The sequence below is a fragment of the Stenella coeruleoalba genome, assembly GCF_951394435.1.
Source record: "Stenella coeruleoalba genome assembly, contig: scaffold_118, whole genome shotgun sequence".
Taxonomy (NCBI): Eukaryota; Metazoa; Chordata; class Mammalia; order Artiodactyla; family Delphinidae; genus Stenella; species Stenella coeruleoalba.
Window position 1 is genome coordinate 696,711 of NW_027646071.1, and position 20,674 is coordinate 717,384.

Genomic DNA, 20,674 nt, shown 5'->3' on the forward strand with positions numbered 1-20,674 from the left:
TTTGTGAATTACAGTGCCCCTGAGCTCCTTTCTTCAACTCGCTTTCTATTGAGCTGGCCGCAACACCGCAGGATGGCTTCAGGCCCTAATCTGGTTCCGGTACGGCACGCTGAGCCTTTGGTTATTTCCTCTTCCTGGTGGGAAATGAGAGTTAAATTTGCCCGTCCAGACACCTCCAGCTAGCCTCTCATTGGTTCTCGCTATTCCTGTTCATCTTCCGCAGAAATTGCAAACTGGGCCAAACAGGAGGTTAAAGGGACTGACTCTCCAAGTGGGGAGAGTGTTAGTAAAGCGTCTGGAATGTTGCACCCGAGTACCAGGGGAGGAAAACTGAGACATATTTGAACACGTCTCCCGATCACATGGTTGATCATACTCTGGGTTCCACATGCATGTTTTAGCTGAAGGAAGAATACCTAAAATCTGTGTAGTTGAAACCCGTGGAATGGGTACCATGCAATATGACTTCAAAGGTCTTCATTTGCTCACTGAACCTCTCCAATCCTATCACTGCTGCGTTTATGTCCCTGTACACATGCTTGATTCTCTTTCGGAGACATAGCAATCTATAGGTTTTAAGATACTTACTAGTCAGGTACATTCTTAGGCGTTTAATATGCGGTGTTGAGTCCACTTCGTTGAGCAAGGAGTAGCTCTTGTCTATTCCATATTTGGCTTAAGGAACTTTGTGCTCATTTCAATCTCTGGTTTTATGCAGCACCCCAACTCACCTTTCCCCTTAAGCAAGCATAAGTTGGTTTTCTAAATTTGAGACCCTGTTCTGTTCTGTAATTCAGTTCCTGTGTAGCCAAGTTTACATTCCGTGTATTACTGATATCTTATGATGTTTCTTTTTCTGTGTGACTTATTTCAGTTAGAATCACCATACCCGAATCCACTCATTATGCTGCTACGGGCCTGGTGACATAGATTTCATTGCTGAGTGATATTGCTTTGTACATGAGTACCACAACTTCTTTATCCATTTTTCACCCTCTGTGATATTGAACTTGTACGGTAAACGAGGTTCTTGTAAACAGAGGCGTCCCAAACTTTGGGGTGGCTGTGTCTTTTTGATTTTAATTTCCCTAAGCTATAGGACCATAAGTGGAAGTGCACTAGGCTCTGTTGCTTTGTTTTTTAGATGTTTCAGGAAACACCATACACTTCTCCCCAGTGGTTGTTGGCAATTTACATCCCGCCCATCAGCATAACAAGGCTCCCAGTTCTCCATGTCCTGTCCTGCCTTTCTGGATTTTACACTTTTTTCAGATGGCCCTTTTGACCGGGGGGAAGTGAGACTTCATTGTAGTGCAGATTTCCTTTGCAAGCTTGCTTGGTTGGCCAAAAAGGGCGTATGCGTTTTTTCCTGAATATATTCAGGAAAAAACGCATACGCCCTTTTTGGCCAAGTGCATCATTGTGGACGTTCTGCCTCTTTTCCTATGCTTTCAATGCAATTCCAGTCTACCTCCTGAAATCGGTTTCCTGCAATTCTGCCCCGCTTTCAAGTCCTCTTGGCAGCCTTACTTCAGTCTATTTTTGGACGATAGCTGTCATTTATAACTCTGCAGGTTTGTGAATTACAGTGCCCCTGAGCTCCTTTCTTCAACTCGCTTTCTTTTGAGTTGGCCGCAACACCGCAGGATGGCTTCAGGCCCTAATCTGGTTCCGGTACGGCACGCTGAGCCTTTGGTTATTTCCTCTTCCTGGTGGGAAATGAGAGTTAAATTTGCCCGTCCAGACACCTCCAGCTAGCCTCTCATTGGTTCTCGCTATTCCTGTTCATCTTCCGCAGAAATTGCAAACTGGGCCAAACAGGAGGTTAAAGGGACTGACTCTCCAAGTGGGGAGAGTGTTAGTAAAGCGTCTGGAATGTTGCACCCGAGTACCAGGGGAGGAAAACTGAGACATATTTGAACACGTCTCCCGATCACATGGTTGATCATACTCTGGGTTCCACATGCATGTTTTAGCTGAAGGAAGAATACCTAAAATCTGCGTAGTTGAAACCCGTGGAATGGGTACCATGCAATATGACTTCAAAGGTCTTCATTTGCTCACTGAACCTCTCCAATCCTATCACTGCTGCGTTTATGCCCCTGTACACATGCTTGATTCTCTTTCGGAGACATAGCAATCTATAGGTTTTAAGATACTTACTAGTCAGGTACATTCTTAGGCGTTTAATATGCGGTGTTGTGTCCATTTCGTTGAGCAAGGAGTAGCTCTTGTCTATTCCATATTTGCCTTAAGGAACTTTGTGCTCATTTCAATCTCTGGTTTTATGCAGCACCCCAACTCACCTTTCCCCTTAAGCAAGCATAAGTTGGTTTTCTAAATTTGAGACCCTGTTCTGTTCTGTAATTCAGTTCCTGTGTAGCCAAGTTTACATTCCGTGTATTACTGATATCTTATGATGTTTCTTTTTCTGTGTGACTTATTTCAGTTAGAATCATCATACCTGAATCCACTCATTGTGCTGCTAAGGGCCTGATGACACAGATTTCATTGCTGAGTGATATTGCTTTGTAACTAAATACCACAACTTCTTTATCCATTTTTCACTTTCTGCAATGTTGAACTTGTACTGTAAACGAGGTTCTTGTAAACAGAGCCGTTCCAAACTTTGGGGTGGCTGTGTCTTTTTGATTTTAATTTCCCTAAGCTATAGGATCATAAGTGGAAGTGCCCTAGGTTCTGTTGCTTTGTTTTTTAGATGTTTCAGGAAACACCATACACTTCTCCCGAGTGGTTGTTGGCAATTTACATCCCGCCCATCAGCATAACAAGGCTCCCAGTTCTCCATGGCCTGTCCTGCCTTTCTGGATTTTACACTTTTTTCAGATGGCCCTTTTGACCGGGGGGAAGTGAGACTTCATTGTAGTGCAGATTTCCTTTGCAAGCTTGCTTGGTTGGCCAAAAAGGGCGTATGCGTTTTTTCCTGAATATATTCAGGAAAAAACGCATACGCCCTTTTTGGCCAAGTGCATCATTGTGGACGTTCTGCCTCTTTTCCTATGCTTTCAATGCAATTCCAGCCTACCTCCTGAAATCGGATTCCTGCAATTCTGCCCCGCTTTCAAGTCCTCTTGGCAGCCTTACTTCAGTCTATTTTTGGACGATAGCTGTCATTTATAACTCTGCAGGTTTGTGAATTACAGTGCCCCTGAGCTCCTTTCTTCAACTCGCTTTCTTTTGAGCTGGCCGCAACACCGCAGGATGGCTTCAGGCCCTAATCTGGTTCCGGTACGGCACGCTGAGCCTTTGGTTATTTCCTCTTCCTGGTGGGAAATGAGAGTTAAATTTGCCCGTCCAGACACCTCCAGCTAGCCTCTCATTGGTTCTCGCTATTCCTGTTCATCTTCCGCAGAAATTGCAAACTGGGCCAAACAGGAGGTTAAAGGGACTGACTCTCCAAGTCGGGAGAGTGTTAGTAAAGCGTCTGGAATGTTGCACCCGAGTACCAGGGGAGGAAAACTGAGACATATTTGAACACGTCTCCCGATCACATGGTTGATCATACTCTGGGTTCCACATGCATGTTTTAGCTGAAGGAAGAATACCTAAAATCTGTGTAGTTGAAACCCGTGGAATGGGTACCATGCAATATGACTTCAAAGGTCTTCATTTGCTCACTGAACCTCTCCAATCCTATCACTGCTGCGTTTATGTCCCTGTACACTTGCTTGATTCTCTTTCGGAGACATAGCAATCTATAGGTTTTAAGATACTTACTAGTCAGGTACATTCTTAGGCGTTTAATATGCGGTGTTGAGTCCACTTCGTTGAGCAAGGAGTAGCTCTTGTCTATTCCATATTTGGCTTAAGGAACTTTGTGCTCATTTCAATCTCTGGTTTTATGCAGCACCCCAACTCACCTTTCCCCTTAAGCAAGCATAAGTTGGTTTTCTAAATTTGAGACACTGTTCTGTTCTGTAATTCAGTTCCTGTGTAGCCAAGTTTACATTCCGTGTATTACTGATATCTTATGATGTTTCTTTTTCTGTGTGACTTATTTCAGTTAGAATCACCATACCCGAATCCACTCATTATGCTGCTACGGGCCTGGTGACATAGATTTCATTGCTGAGTGATATTGCTTTGTACATGAGTACCACAACTTCTTTATCCATTTTTCACTTTCTGTGATATTGAACTTGTACGGTAAACGAGGTTCTTGTAAACAGAGGCGTCCCAAACTTTGGGGTGGCTGTGTCTTTTTGATTTTAATTTCCCTAAGCTATAGGACCATAAGTGGAAGTGCACTAGGCTCTGTTGCTTTGTTTTTTTGATGTTTCAGGAAACACCATACACTTCTCCGGAGTGGTTGTTGGCAATTTACATCCCGCCCATCAGCATAACAAGGCTCCCAGTTCTCCATGGCCTGTCCTGCCTTTCTGGATTTTACACTTTTTTCAGATGGCCCTTTTGACCGGGGGGAAGTGAGACTTCATTGTAGTGCAGATTTCCTTTGCAAGCTTGCTTGGTTGGCCAAAAAGGGCGTATGCGTTTTTTCCTGAATATATTCAGGAAAAAACGCATACGCCCTTTTTGGCCAAGTGCATCATTGTGGACGTTCTGCCTCTTTTCCTATGCTTTCAATGCAATTCCAGTCTACCTCCTGAAATCGGTTTCCTGCAATTCTGCCCCGCTTTCAAGTCCTCTTGGCAGCCTTACTTCAGTCTATTTTTGGACGATAGCTGTCATTTATAACTCTGCAGGTTTGTGAATTACAGTGCCCCTGAGCTCCTTTCTTCAACTCGCTTTCTTTTGAGCTGGCCGCAACACCGCAGGATGGCTTCAGGCCCTAATCTGGTTCCGGTACGGCACGCTGAGCCTTTGGTTATTTCCTCTTCCTGGTGGGAAATGAGAGTTAAATTTGCCCGTCCAGACACCTCCAGCTAGCCTCTCATTGGTTCTCGCTATTCCTGTTCATCTTCCGCAGAAATTGCAAACTGGGCCAAACAGGAGGTTAAAGGGACTGACTCTCCAAGTGGGGAGAGTGTTAGTAAAGCGTCTGGAATGTTGCACCCGAGTACCAGGGGAGGAAAACTGAGACATATTTGAACACGTCTCCCGATCACATGGTTGATCATACCCTGTGTTCCACATGCATGTTTCAGCTGAAGGAAGAATACCTAAAATCTGCGTAGTTGAAACCCGTGGAATGGGTATCATGCAATATGACTTCAAAGGTCTTCATTTGCTCACTGAACCTCTCCAATCCTATCACTGCTGCATTTATGCCCCTGTACACATGCTTGATTCTCTTTCGGAGACATAGCAATCTATAGGTTTTAAGATACTTACTAGTCAGGTACATTCTTAGGCGTTTAATATGCGGTGTTGAGTCCATTTCGTTGAGCAAGGAGTAGCTCTTGTCTATTCCATATTTGGCTTAAGGAACTTTGTGCTCATTTCAATCTCTGGTTTTATGCAGCACCCCAACTCACCTTTACCCTTAAGCAAGCATAAGTTGGTTTTCTAAATTTGAGACCCTGTTCTGTTCTGTAATTCAGTTCCTGTGTAGCCAAGTTTACATTCCGTGTATTACTGATATCTTATGATGTTTCTTTTTCTGTGTGACTTACTTCAGTTAGAATCACCATACCCGAATCCACTCATTATGCTGCTACGGGCCTGGTGACATAGATTTCATTGCTGAGTGATATTGCTTTGTACATGAGTACCACAACTTCTTTATCCATTTTTCACTTTCTGTGATATTGAACTTGTACGGTAAACGAGGTTCTTGTAAACAGAGGCGTCCCAAATTTGGGGTGGCTGTGTCTTTTTGATTTTAATTTCCCTAAGCTATAGGACCATAAGTGGAAGTGCCCTAGGCTCTGTTGCTTTGTTTTTTAGATGTTTCAGGAAACACCATACACTTCTCCCGAGTGTTTGTTGGCAATTTATATCCCGCCCTTCAGCATAACAAGGCTCCCAGTTCTCCATGGCCTGTCCTGCCTTTCTGGATTTTACACTTTTTTCAGATGGCCCTTTTGACCGGGGGGAAGTGAGACTTCATTGTAGTGCAGATTTCCTTTGCAAGCTTGCTTGGTTGGCCAAAAAGGGCGTATGCGTTTTTTCCTGAATATATTCAGGAAAAAACGCATACGCCCTTTTTGGCCAAGTGCATCATTGTGGACGTTCTGCCTCTTTTCCTATGCTTTCAATGCAATTCCAGTCTACCTCCTGAAATCGGTTTCCTGCAATTCTGCCCCGCTTTCAAGTCCTCTTGGCAGCCTTACTTCAGTCTATTTTTGGACGATAGCTGTCATTTATAACTCTGCAGGTTTGTGAATTACAGTGCCCCTGAGCTCCTTTCTTCAACTCGCTTTCTTTTGAGCTGGCCGCAACACCGCAGGATGGCTTCAGGCCCTAATCTGGTTCCGGTACGGCACGCTGAGCCTTTGGTTATTTCCTCTTCCTGGTGGGAAATGAGAGTTAAATTTGCCCGTCCAGACACCTCCAGCTAGCCTCTCATTGGTTCTCGCTATTCCTGTTCATCTTCCGCAGAAATTGCAAACTGGGCCAAACAGGAGGTTAAAGGGACTGACTCTCCAAGTGGGGAGAGTGTTAGTAAAGCGTCTGGAATGTTGCACCCGAGTACCAGGGGAGGAAAACTGAGACATATTTGAACACGTCTCCCGATCACATGGTTGATCATACCCTGGGTTCCACATGCATGTTTTAGCTGAAGGAAGAATACCTAAAATCTGCGTAGTTGAAACCCGTGGAATGGGTATCATGCAATATGACTTCAAAGGTCTTCATTTGCTCACTGAACCTCTCCAATCCTATCACTGCTGCATTTATGCCCCTGTACACATGCTTGATTCTCTTTCGGAGACATAGCAATCTATAGGTTTTAAGATACTTACTAGTCAGGTACATTCTTAGGCGTTTAATATGCGGTGTTGAGTCCATTTCGTTGAGCAAGGAGTAGCTCTTGTCTATTCCATATTTGGCTTAAGGAACTTTGTGCTCATTTCAATCTCTGGTTTTATGCAGCACCCCAACTCACCTTTACCCTTAAGCAAGCATAAGTTGGTTTTCTAAATTTGAGACCCTGTTCTGTTCTGTAATTCAGTTCCTGTGTAGCCAAGTTTACATTCCGTGTATTACTGATATCTTATGATGTTTCTTTTTCTGTGTGACTTACTTCAGTTAGAATCACCATACCCGAATCCACTCATTATGCTGCTACGGGCCTGGTGACATAGATTTCATTGCTGAGTGATATTGCTTTGTACATGAGTACCACAACTTCTTTATCCATTTTTCACTTTCTGTGATATTGAACTTGTACGGTAAACGAGGTTCTTGTAAACAGAGGCGTCCCAAATTTGGGGTGGCTGTGTCTTTTTGATTTTAATTTCCCTAAGCTATAGGACCATAAGTGGAAGTGCCCTAGGCTCTGTTGCTTTGTTTTTTAGATGTTTCAGGAAACACCATACACTTCTCCCGAGTGTTTGTTGGCAATTTATATCCCGCCCTTCAGCATAACAAGGCTCCCAGTTCTCCATGGCCTGTCCTGCCTTTCTGGATTTTACACTTTTTTCAGATGGCCCTTTTGACCGGGGGGAAGTGAGACTTCATTGTAGTGCAGATTTCCTTTGCAAGCTTGCTTGGTTGGCCAAAAAGGGCGTATGCGTTTTTTCCTGAATATATTCAGGAAAAAACGCATACGCCCTTTTTGGCCAAGTGCATCATTGTGGACGTTCTGCCTCTTTTCCTATGCTTTCAATGCAATTCCAGTCTACCTCCTGAAATCGGTTTCCTGCAATTCTGCCCTGCTTTCAAGTCCTCTTGGCAGCCTTACTTCAGTCTATTTTTAGACAATAGCTGTCATTTATAACTCTGCAGGTTTGTGAATTACAGTGCCCCTGAGCTCCTTTCTTCAGCTCGCTTTCTTGTGAGCTGGCCGCAACACCGCAGGATGGCTTCAGGCCCTAATCTGGTTCCGGCACGGCACACTGAGCCATTGGATATTTCCTCTTCCTGGTGGGAAATGAGAGTTAAATTTGCCCGTCCAGACACCTCCAGCTAGCCTCTCATTGGTTCTCGCTATTCTTGTTCATCTTCCGCAGAAATTGCAAACTGGGCCAAACAAGAGGTTAAAGGCGCTCACCTTCCAAGTGGGGAGAGTGTTAGTAAAGCGTCTGGAATGTTGCACCCGATTACCAGGGGAGGAAAACTGAGACATATTTGAACACGTCTCCCGTTCACATGGTTGATCATACTTGGGTTCCACATGCATGTTTTAGCTGAAGGAAGAATACCTAAAATCTGCGTAGTTGAAACCCGTGGAATGGGTATCATGCAATATGACTTCAAAGGGTCTTCATTTGCTCACCGAACCTCTCCAATCCTATCACTGCTTCGTTTATGCCCCTGTCCACATGCTTGATTCTCTTTCGGAGACATAGCAATCCATAGGTTTTAAGATACTTACTAGTCAGGTACATTCTTAGGCGTTTAATATGCGGTGTTGAGTCCATTTCGTTGAGCAAGGAGTAGCTCTTGTCTATTCCATATTTGGCTTAAGGAACCTTATCTGTGCTCATTTCAATCTCTGGTTTTATGCAGCACCCCAACTCACCTTTCCCCTTAAGCAAGCATAAGTTGGTTTTCTAAATTTGAGACCCTGTTCTGTTCTGTAATTCAGTTCCTGTGTAGCCAAGTTTCCATTCCGTGTATTACTGATATCTTATGATGTTTCTTTCTCTGTGTGACTTATTTCAGTTAGAATCATCATACCTGAATCAACTCATTGTGCTGCTAAGGGCCTGATGACACAGATTTCATTGCTGAGTGATATTGCTTTTTAAGTGAATACCACAACTTCTTTATCCATTTTTCACTTTCTGCGATGTTGAACTTGTACTTTAAATGAGGTTCTTGTAAACAGAGCCGTTCCAAACTTTGGGGTGGCTGTGTCTTTTTTATTTTAATTTCCCTAAGCTATAGGACCATAAGTGGAAGTGCCCTAGGCTCTGTTGCTTTGTTTTTTAGATGTTTCAGGAAACACCATACACTTCTCCCAAGTGGTTGTTGGCAATTTACATCCCGCCCATCAGCATAACAAGGCTCCCAGTTCTCCATGACCTGTCCTGCCTTTCTGGATTTTACACTTTTTCAGATGGCCCTTTTGACTGGGGGGAAGTGAGACTTCATTGTAGTACAGATTTCCTTTGCAAGCTTGCTTGGTTGGCCAAAAAGGGCGTATGCGTTTTTTCCTGAATATATTCAGGAAAAAACGCATACGCCCTTTTTGGCCAAGTGCATCATTGTGGACGTTCTGCCTCTTTTCCTATGCTTTCAATGCAATTCCAGTCTACCTCCTGAAATCGGTTTCCTGCAATTCTGCCCCGCTTTCAAGTCCTCTTGGCAGCCTTACTTCAGTCTATTTTTGGACGATAGCTGTCATTTATAACTCTGCAGGTTTGTGAATTACAGTGCCCCTGAGCTCCTTTCTTCAACTCGCTTTCTTGTGAGCTGGCCGCAACACCGCAGGATGGCTTCAGGCCCTAATCTGGTTCCGGCATGGCACGCTGAGCCTTTGGTTATTTCCTCTTCCTGGTGGGAAATGAGAGTTAAATTTGCCCGTCCAGACACCTCCAGCTAGCCTCTCATTGGTTCTCGCTATTCCTGTTCATCTTCCGCAGAAATTGCAAACTGGGCCAAACAGGAGGTTAAAGGCGCTGACTCTCCAAGTGGGGAGAGTGTTAGTAAAGCATCTGGAATGTTGCACCCGAGTACCAGGGGAGGAAAACTGAGACATATTTGAACACGTCTCCCGTTCACATGGTTGATCATACTTGGGTTCCACATGCATGTTTTAGCTGAAGGAAGAATACCTTAAACCTGGAGAGTTGAGACCCGTGTAATGGGTACCATGCAATATGACTTCAAAGGGTCTTCATTTGCTCACCGAACCTCTCCAATCCTATCACTGCTGCGTTTATGCCCCTGTACACACGCTTGATTCTCTTTCGGAGACATAGCAATCTATAGGTTTTAAGATACTTACTAGTCAGGTACATTCTTAGGCGTTTAATATGCGGTGTTGAGTCCATTTCGTTGAGCAAGGAGTAGCTCTTGTCTATTCCATATTTGGCTTAAGGAACTTTATCTGTGCTCATTTCAATCTCTGGTTTTATGCAGCACCCCAACTCACCTTTCCCCTTAAGCAAGCATAAGTTGGTTTTCTAAATTTGAGACCCTGTTCTGTTCTGTAATTCAGTTCCTGTGTAGCCAAGTTTACATTCCGTGTATTACTGATATCTTATGATGTTTCTTTTTCTGTGTGACTTATTTCAGTTAGAATCATCATACCTGAATCCACTCATTGTGCTGCTAAGGGCCTGATGACACAGATTTCATTGCTGAGTGATATTGCTTTGTAAGTAAATACCACAACTTCTTTATCCATTTTTCACTTTCTGCGATGTTGAACTTGTACTGTAAACGAGGTTCTTGTAAACAGAGCCGTTCCAAACTTTGGGGTGGCTGTGTCTTTTTGATTTTAATTTCCCTAAGCTATAGGACCATAAGTGGAAGTGCCCTAGGTTCTGTTGCTTTGTTTTTTAGATGTTTCAGGAAACACCATACACTTCTCCCAAGTGGTTGTTGGCAATTTACATCCCGCCCATCAGCATAACAAGGCTCCCAGTTCTCCATGGCCTGTCCTGCCTTTCTGGATTTTACACTTTTTTCAGAGGACCCTTTTGACCGGGGGGAAGTGAGACTTCATTGTAGTGCAGATTTCCTTTGCAAGCTTGCTTGGTTGGCCAAAAAGGGCGTATGCGTTTTTTCCTGAATATATTCAGGAAAAAACGCATACGCCCTTTTCAACCAAGTGCATCATTGTGGACGTTCGGCCTCTTTTCCTATGCTTTCAATGCAATTCCAGTCTACCTCCTGAAATCGGTTTCCTGCAATTCTGCCCCGCTTTCAAGTCCTCTTGGCAGCCTTACTTCAGTCTATTTTTGGACGATAGCTGTCATTTATAACTCTGCAGGTTTGTGAATTACAGTGACCCTGAGCTCCTTTCTTCAACTCGCTTTCTTGTGAGCTGGCCGCAACACCGCAGGATGGCTTCAGGCCCTAATCTGGTTCCGGCACGGCACACTGAGCCTTTGGTTATTTCCTCTTCCTGGTAGGAAATGAGAGTTAAATTTGCCCGTCCAGACACCTCCAGCTAGCCTCTCATTGGTTCTCGCTATTCCTGTTCATCTTCCGCAGAAATTGCAAACTGGGCCAAACAGGAGGTTAAAGGGACTGACTCTCCAAGTGGGGAGAGTGTTAGCAAAGCGTCTGGAATGTGGCACCCGAGTACCAGGGTACGAAAACTGAGACATATTTGAACACGTCTCCCGATCACATGGTTGATCATACTCTAGGTTCCACATGCATGTTTTAGCTGAAGGAAGAATACCTTAAACCTGGAGAGTTGAGACCCGTGGAATGGGTCCCATGCAATATGACTTCAAAGGGTCTTCATTTGCTCACCGAACCTCTCCAATCCTATCACTGCTGCGTTTATGCCCCTGTACACACGCTTGATTCTCTTTTGGAGACATAGCAATCCATAGGTTTTAAGATACTTACTAGTCAGGTACATTCTTAGGCGTTTAATATGCGGTGTTGAGTCCATTTCGTTGAGCAAGGAGTAGCTCTTGTCTATTCCATATTTGGCTTAAGGAACTTTATCTGTGCTCATTTCAATCTCTGGTTTTATGCAGCACCCCAACTCACCTTTCCCCTTAAGCAAGCATAAGTTGCTTTTCTAAATTTGAGACCCTGTTCTGTTTTGGAATTCAGTTCCTGTGTAGCCAAGTTTACATTCTGTGTATTAGTGATATCTTATGATGTTTCTTTTTCTGTGTGACTTATTTCAGTTAGAATCATCGTACCTGAATCCACTCATTATGCTGCTACGGGCCTGATGACATAGATTTCATTGCTGAGTGATACTGCATTGTACGTAAGTACCACAAGTTCTTTATCCATTTTTCACTTTCTGTGATGTTGAACTTGTACGGTAAACGAGGTTCTTGTAAACAGAGGCGTCCCAAACTTTGGGGTGGCTGTGTCTTTTTGATTTTAATTTCCCTAAGCTATAGGACCATAAGTGGCAGTGCCCTAGGCTCTGTTGCTTTGTTTTTTAGATGTTTCAGGAAACACCATACACTTCTCCGGAGTGTCTGTTGGCAATTTACATCCCGCCCATCAGCATAACAAGGCTCCCAGTTCTCCATGGCCTGTCCTGCCTTTCTGGATTTTACACTTTTTTCAGATGGCCCTTTTGACTGGGGGGAAGTGAGACTTCATTGTAGTGCAGATTTCCTTTGCAAGCTTGCTTGGTTGGCCAAAAAGGGCGTATGCGTTTTTTCCTGAATATATTCAGGAAAAAACGCATACGCCCTTTTTGGCCAAGTGCATCATTGTGGACGTTCTGCCTCTTTTCCTATGCTTTCAATGCAATTCCAGTCTACCTCCTGAAATCGGTTTCCTGAAATTCTGCCCCGCTTTCAAGTCCTCTTGGCAGCCTTACCTCAGTATATTTTTGGACTATAGCTGTCATTTATAACTCTGCAGGTTTGTGAATTACAGTGCCCCTGAGCTCCTTTCTTCAACTCGCTTTCTTGTGAGCTGGCCGCAACACCGCAGGATGGCTTCAGGCCCTAATCTGGTTCCGGCACGGCACGCTGAGCCTTTGGTTAATTCCTCTTCCTGGTGGGAAATGAGAGTTAAATTTGCCCGTCCAGACACCTCCAGCTAGTCTCTCATTGGTTCTCACTATTCCTGTTCATCTTGCTCACAAATTGCAAACTGGGCCAAACAGGAGGTTAAAGGCACTGACTCTCCAAGTGGGGAGAGTGTTAGTAAAGCGTCTGGAATGTTGCACCCGAGTACCAGGGTACGAAAACTGAGACATATTTGAACACGTCTCCCGATCACATGGTTGATCATACTCTAGGTTCCACATGCATGTTTTAGCTGAAGGAAGAATACCTTAAACCTGGGTAGTTGAAACCCGTGGAATGGGTACCATGCAATATGACTTCAAAGGGTCTTCATTTGCTCACTGAACCTCTCCAATCCTATCACTGCTGCTTTTATGCCCCTGTACACATGCTTGATTCTCTTTCGGAGACATAGCAATCCATAGGTTTTAAGATACTTACAAGTCAGGTACATTCTTAGGCGTTTAATATGCGGTGTTGAGTCCATTTCGTTGAGCAAGGAGTAGCTCTTGTCTATTCCATATTTGGCTTAAGGAACTTTATCTGTGCTCATTTCAATCTCTGGTTTTATGCAGCACCCCAACTCACCTTTACCCTTAAGCAAGCATAAGTTGCTTTTCTAAATTTGAGACCCTGTTCTGTTTTGGAATTCAGTTCCTGTGTAGCCAAGTTTACATTCCGTGTATTACTGATATCTTATGATGTTTCTTTTTCTGTGTGACTTATTTCAGTTAGAATCATCATACCTGAATCCACTCATTGTGCTGCTAAGGGCCTGATGACACAGATTTCATTGCTGAGTGATATTGCTTTGTAAGTAAATACCACAACTTCTTTATCCATTTTTCACTTTCTGCGATGTTGAACTTGTACTGTAAACGAGGTTCTTGTAAACAGAGGCGTCCCAAACTTTGGGGTGGCTGTGTCTTTTTGATTTTAATTTCCCTAAGCTATAGGACCATAAGTGGAAGTGCCCTAGGCTCTGTTGCTTTGTTTTTTAGATGTTTCAGGAAACACCATACACTTCTCCCCAGTGGTTGTTGGCAATTTACATCCCGCCCATCAGCATAACAAGGCTCCCAGTTCTCCATGGCCTGTCCTGCCTTTCTGGATTTTACACTTTTTTCAGATGGCCCTTTTGACCAGGGGGAAGTGAGACTTCATTGTAGTGCAGATTTCCTTTGCAAGCTTGCTTGGTTGGCCAAAAAGGGCGTATGCGTTTTTTCCTGAATATATTCAGGAAAAAACGCATACGCCCTTTTTGGCCAAGTGCATCATTGTGGACGTTCTGCCTCTTTTCCTATGCTTTCAATGCAATTCCAGTCTACCTCCTGAAATCGGTTTCCTGCAATTCTGCCCCGCTTTCAAGTCCTCTTGGCAGCCTTACTTCAGTCTATTTTTGGACGATAGCTGTCATTTATAACTCTGCAGGTTTGTGAATTACAGTGCCCCTGAGCTCCTTTCTTCAACTCGCTTTCTTGTGAGCTGGCCGCAACACCGCAGGATGGCTTCAGGCCCTAATCTGGTTCCGGCACGGCACGCTGAGCCTTTGGTTAATTCCTCTTCCTGGTGGGAAATGAGAGTTAAATTTGCCCGTCCAGACACCTCCAGCTAGTCTCTCATTGGTTCTCGCTATTCCTGTTCATCTTCCGCAGAAATTGCAAACTGGGCCAATCAGGAGGTTAAAGACACTGGCCCTCCAAGTCGGGAGAGTGTTAGTAAAGCGTCTGGAATGTTGCACCCGAGTACCAGGGTACGAAAACTGAGACATATTTGAACACGTCTCCCGATCACATGGTTGATCATACTCTGGGTTCCACATGCATGTTTTAGCTGAAGGAAGAATACCTAAAACCTGGGTAGTTGAAATCCGTGGAATGGGTACCATGCAATATGACTTCAAAGGGTATTCATTTGCTCACCGAACCTCTCCAATCCTATCACTGCTGCGTTTATGCCCCTGTACACATGCTTGATTCTCTTTCGGAGACATAGCAATCCATAGGTTTTAAGATACTTACTAGTCAGGTACATTCTTAGGCGTTTAATATGCGGTGTTGAGTCCATTTCGTTGAGCAAGGAGTAGCTCTTGTCTATTCCATATTTGGCTTAAGGAACTTTATCTGTGCTCATTTCAATCTCTGGTTTTATGCAGCACCCCAACTCACCTTTCCCCTTAAGCAAGCATAAGTTGGTTTTCTAAATTTGAGACCCTGTTCTGTTTTGGAATGCAGTTCCTGTGTAGCCAAGTTTACATTCCGTGTATTAGTGATATCTTATGATGTTTCTTTTTCTGTGTGACTTATTTCAGTTAGAATCATCGTACCTGAATCTACTAATTATGCTGCTACGGCCCTGATGACATAGATTTCATTGCTGAGTGATACTGCATTGTTCGTAAGTACCACAAGTTGTTTATCCATTTTTCACTTTCTGCGATGTTGAACTTGTACTGTAAACGAGGTTCTTGTAAACAGAGCCGTTCCAAACTTTGGGGTGGCTGTGTCTTTTTGATTTTAATTTCCCTAAGCTATAGGACCATAAGTGGAAGTGCCCTAGGCTCTGTTGCTTTGTTTTTTAGATGTTTCAGGAAACACCATACACTTCTCCCGAGTGTCTGTTGGCAATTTACATCCCGCCCATCAGCATAACAAGGCTCCCAGTTCTCCATGGCCTGTCCTGCCTTTCTGGATTTTACACTTTTTTCAGATGGCCCTTTTGACCAGGGGGAAGTGAGACGTCATTGTAGTGCAGATTTCCTTTGCAAGCTTGCTTGGTTGGCCAAAAAGGGCGTATGCGTTTTTTCCTGAATATATTCAGGAAAAAACGCATACGCCCTTTTTGGCCAAGTGCATCATTGTGGACGTTCTGCCTCTTTTCCTATGCTTTCAATGCAATTCCAGTCTACCTCCTGAAATCGGTTTCCTGCAATTCTGCCCCGCTTTCAAGTCCTCTTGGCAGCCTTACTTCAGTCTATTTTTGGACGATAGCTGTCATTTATAACTCTGCAGGTTTGTGAATTACAGTGCCCCTGAGCTCCTTTCTTCAACTCGCCTTCTTTTGAGCTGGCCGCAACACCGCAGGATGGCTTCAGGCCCTAATCTGGTTCTGGCACGGCACGCTGAGCCTTTGGTTAATTCCCCTTCCTGGTAGGAAATGAGAGTTAAATTTGCCCGTCCAGACACCTCCAGCTAGTCTCCATTGGTTCTCGCTATTCCTGTTCATCTTGCTCAGAAATTGCAAACTGGGCCAAACAGGAGGTTAAAGGGACTGACTCTCCAAGTCGGGAGAGTGTTAGTAAAGCGTCTGGAATGTTGCACCCGAGTACCAGGGTACGAAAACTGAGACATATTTGAACACGTCTCCCGATCACATGGTTGATCATACTCTAGGTTCCACATGCATGTTTTAGCTGAAGGAAGAATACCTTAAACCTGGGTAGTTGAAACCCGTGGAATGGGTACCATGCAATATGACTTCAAAGGGTCTTCATTTGCTCACCGAACCTCTCCAATCCTATCACTGCTGCGTTTATGCCCCTGTACACATGGTTGATTCTCTTTTGGAGACATAGCAATCCATAGGTTTTAAGATAATTACAAGTCAGGTACATTCTTAGGCGTTTAATATGCGGTGTTGAGTCCATTTCGTTGAGCAAGGAGTAGCTCTTGTCTATTCCATATTTGGCTTAAGGAACTTTATCTGTGCTCATTTCAATCTCTGGTTTTATGCAGCACCCCAACTCACCTTTACCCTTAAGCAAGCATAAGTTGGTTTTCTAAATTTGAGACCCTGTTCTGTTCTGTAATTCAGTTCCTGTGTAGCCAAGTTTACATTCCGTGCATTACTGATATCTTATGATGTTTCTTTTTCTGTGTGACTTATTTCAGTTAGAATCATCATACCTGAATCCACTCATTGTGCTGCTAAGGGCCTGATGACACAGATTTCATTGCTGAGTGATACTGCATTGTAAGTAAATACCACAAGTTCTTTATCCATTTTTCACTTTCTGCGATGTTGAACTTGTACTGTAAACGAGGTTCTTGTAAACAGAGGCGTCCCAAACTTTGGGGTGGCTGTGTCTTTTTGATTTTAATTTCCCTAAGCTATAGGACCATAAGTGGAAGTGCCCTAGGTTCTGTTGCTTTGTTTTTTAGATGTTTCAGGAAACAGCATACACTTCTCCCGAGTGGTTGTTGGCAATTTACATCCCGCCCATCAGCATAACAAGGCTCCCAGTTCTCCATGGCCTGTCCTGCCTTTCTGGATTTTACACTTTTTTCAGATGGCCCTTTTGACCGGGGGGAAGTGAGACTTCATTGTAGTGCAGATTTCCTTTGCAAGCTTGCTTGGTTGGCCAAAAAGGGCGTATGCGTTTTTTCCTGAATATATTCAGGAAAAAACGCATACGCCCTTTTTGGCCAAGTGCATCATTGTGGACGTTCTGCCTCTTTTCCTATGCTTTCAATGCAATTCCAGTCTACCTCCTGAAATCGGTTTCCTGCAATTCTGCCCCGTTTTCAAGTCCTCTTGGCAGCCTTACTTCAGTCTATTTTTGGACGATAGCTGTCATTTATAACTCTGCAGGTTTGTGAATTACAGTGCCCCTGAGCTCCTTTCTTCAACTCGCCTTCTTTTGAGCTGGCCGCAACACCGCAGGATGGCTTCAGGCCCTAATCTGGTTCTGGCATGGCACGCTGAGCCTTTGGTTAATTCCTCTTCCTGGTAGGAAATGAGAGTTAAATTTGCCCGTCCAGACACCTCCAGCTAGTCTCCATTGGTTCTCGCTATTCCTGTTCATCTTCCGCAGAAATTGCAAACTGGGCCAAACAGGAGGTTAAAGGGACTGACTCTCCAAGTCGGGAGAGTGTTAGTAAAGCGTCTGGAATGTTGCACCCGAGTACCAGGGTACGAAAACTGAGACATATTTGAACACGTCTCCCGATCACATGGTTGATCATACTCTAGGTTCCACATGCATGTTTTAGCTGAAGGAAGAATACCTTAAACCTGGAGAGTTGAAACCCGTGGAATGGGTACCATGCAATATGACTTCAAAGGGTCTTCATTTGCTCACCGAACCTCTCCAATCCTATCACTGCTGCGTTTATGCCCCTGTACACATGCTTGATTCTCTTTTGGAGACATAGCAATCCATAGGTTTTAAGATACTTACAAGTCAGGTACATTCTTAGGCGTTTAATATGCGGTGTTGAGTCCATTTTGTTGAGCAAGGAGTATCTCTTGTCTATTCCATATTTGGCTTAAGGAACTTTATCTGTGCTCATTTCAATCTCTGGTTTTATGCAGCACCCCAACTCACCTTTCCCCTTAAGCAAGCATAAGTTGTTTTTCTAAATTTGAGACCCTGTTCTGTTCTGTAATTCAGTTCCTGTGTAGCCAAGTTTACATTCCGTGTATTACTGATATCTTATGATGTTTCTTTTTCTGTGTGACTTATTTCAGTTAGAATCATCATACCTGAATCCACTCATTGTGCTGCTAAGGGCCTGATGACACAGATTTCATTGCTGAGTGATATTGCTTTGTAAGTAAATACCACAACTTCTTTATCCATTTTTCACTTTCTGCGGTGTTGAACTTGTACTGTAAACGAGGTTCTTGTAAACAGAGGCGTCCCAAACTTTGGGGTGGCTGTGTCTTTTTGATTTTAATTTCCCTAAGCTATAGGACCATAAGTGGAAGTGCCCTAGGTTCTGTTGCTTTGTTTTTTAGATGTTTCAGGAAACACCATACACTTCTCCCGAGTGTCTGTTGGCAATTTACATCCCGCCCATCAGCATAACAAGGCTCCCAGTTCTCCATGGCCTGTCCTGCCTTTCTGGATTTTACACTTTTTTCAGATGGCCCTTTTGACCAGGGGGAAGTGAGACGTCATTGTAGTGCAGATTTCCTTTGCAAGCTTGCTTTGTTGGCCAAAAAGGGCGTATGCGTTTTTTCCTGAATATATTCAGGAAAAAACGCATACGCCCTTTTTGGCCAAGTGCATCATTGTGGACGTTCTGCCTCTTTTCCTATGCTTTCAATGCAATTCCAGTCTACCTCCTGAAATCGGTTTCCTGCAATTCTGCCCCGCTTTCAAGTCCTCTTGGCAGCCTTACTTCAGTCTATTTTTGGACGATAGCTGTCATTTATAACTCTGCAGGTTTGTGAATTACAGTGCCCCTGAGCTCCTTTCTTCAACTCGCCTTCTTTTGAGCTGGCCGCAACACCGCAGGATGGCTTCAGGCCCTAATCTGGTTCTGGCACGGCACGCTGAGCCTTTGGTTAATTCCCCTTCCTGGTAGGAAATGAGAGTTAAATTTGCCCGTCCAGACACCTCCAGCTAGTCTCCATTGGTTCTCGCTATTCCTGTTCATCTTCCGCAGAAATTGCAAACTGGGCCAAACAGGAGGTTAAAGGGACTGACTCTCCAAGTCGGGAGAGTGTTAGTAAAGCGTCTGGAATGTTGCACCCGAGTACCAGGGTACGAAAACTGAGACATATTTGAACACGTCTCCCGATCACATGGTTGATCATACTCTAGGTTCCACATGCATGTTTTAGCTGAAGGAAGAATACCTTAAACCTGGGTAGTTGAAACCCGTGGAATGGGTACCATGCAATATGACTTCAAAGGGTCTTCATTTGCTCACCGAACCTCTCCAATCCTATCACTGCTGCGTTTATGCCCCTGTACACATGCTTGATTCTCTTTTGGAGACAGCAATCCATAGGTTTTAAGATACTTACAAGTCAGGTACATTCTTAGGCGTTTAATATGCGGTGTTGAGTCCATTTCGTTGAGCAAGGAGTAGCTCTTGTCTATTCCATATTTGGCTTAAGGAACTTTATCTGTGCTCATTTCAATCTCTGGTTTTATGCAGCACCCCAACTCACCTTTACCCTTAAGCAAGCATAAGTTGGTTTTCTAAATTTGAGACCCTGTTCTGTTCTGTAATTCAGTTCCTGTGTAGCCAAGTTTACATTCCGTGTATTAGTGATATCTTATGATGTTTCTTTTTCTGTGTGACTTATTTCAGTTAGAATCATCATACCTGAATCCACTCATTGTGCTGCTAAGGGCCTGATGACACAGATTTCATTGCTGAGTGATACTGCATTGTAAGTAAATACCACAAGTTCTTTATCCATTTTTCACTTTCTGCGATGTTGAACTTGTACTGTAAACGAGGTTCTTGTAAACAGAGGCGTCCCATACTTTGGGGTGGCTGTGTCTTTTTGATTTTAATTTCCCTAAGCTATAGGACCATAAGTGGAAGTGCCCTAGGTTCTGTTGCTTTGTTTTTTAGATGTTTCAGGAAACACCATACACTTCTCCCGAGTGGTTGTTGGCAATTTACATCCCGCCCATCAGCATAACAAGGCTCCCAGTTCTCCATGGCCTGTCCTGCCTTTCTGGATTTTACACTTTTTTCAGATGGCCCTTTTGACCGGGGGGAAGTGAGACTTCATTGTAGTGCAGATTTCCTTTGCAAGCTTGCTTGGTTGGCCAAAAAGGGCGTATGCGTTTTTTCCTGAATATATTCAGGAAAAAACGCATACGCCCTTTTTGGCCAAGTGCATCATTGTGGACGTTCTGCCTCTTTTCCTATGCTTTCAATGCAATTCCAGTCTACCTCCTGAAATCGGTTTCCTGCAATTCTGCCCCGCTTTCAAGTCCTCTTGGCAGCCTTACTTCAGTCTATTTTTGGACGATAGCTGTCATTTATAACTCTGCAGGTTTGTGAATTACAGTGCCCCTGAGCTCCTTTCTTCAACTCGCCTTCTTTTGAGCTGGCCGCAACACCGCAGGATGGCTTCAGGCCCTAATCTGGTTCTGGCATGGCACGCTGAGCCTTTGGTTAATTCCTCTTCCTGGTAGGAAATGAGAGTTAAATTTGCCCGTCCAG

The 20,674-nt window shown here is 44.0% G+C and overlaps 1 long non-coding RNA gene across 45 annotated transcripts in view; it reads left to right on the forward strand.

Moving 5' to 3' along the window:
* The window catches only part of LOC307181360, a 968,012-nt gene that overhangs the window by 687,006 nt on the left and 260,332 nt on the right, over positions 1-20,674 (forward strand). For all 45 annotated transcript variants that reach the window (XR_013826546.1, XR_013826547.1, XR_013826567.1 and 42 more), the window contains one exon: positions 8,752-8,837. This is a non-coding gene — a long non-coding RNA (uncharacterized lncRNA). The remainder of the gene's footprint in view (positions 1-8,751; positions 8,838-20,674) is intronic.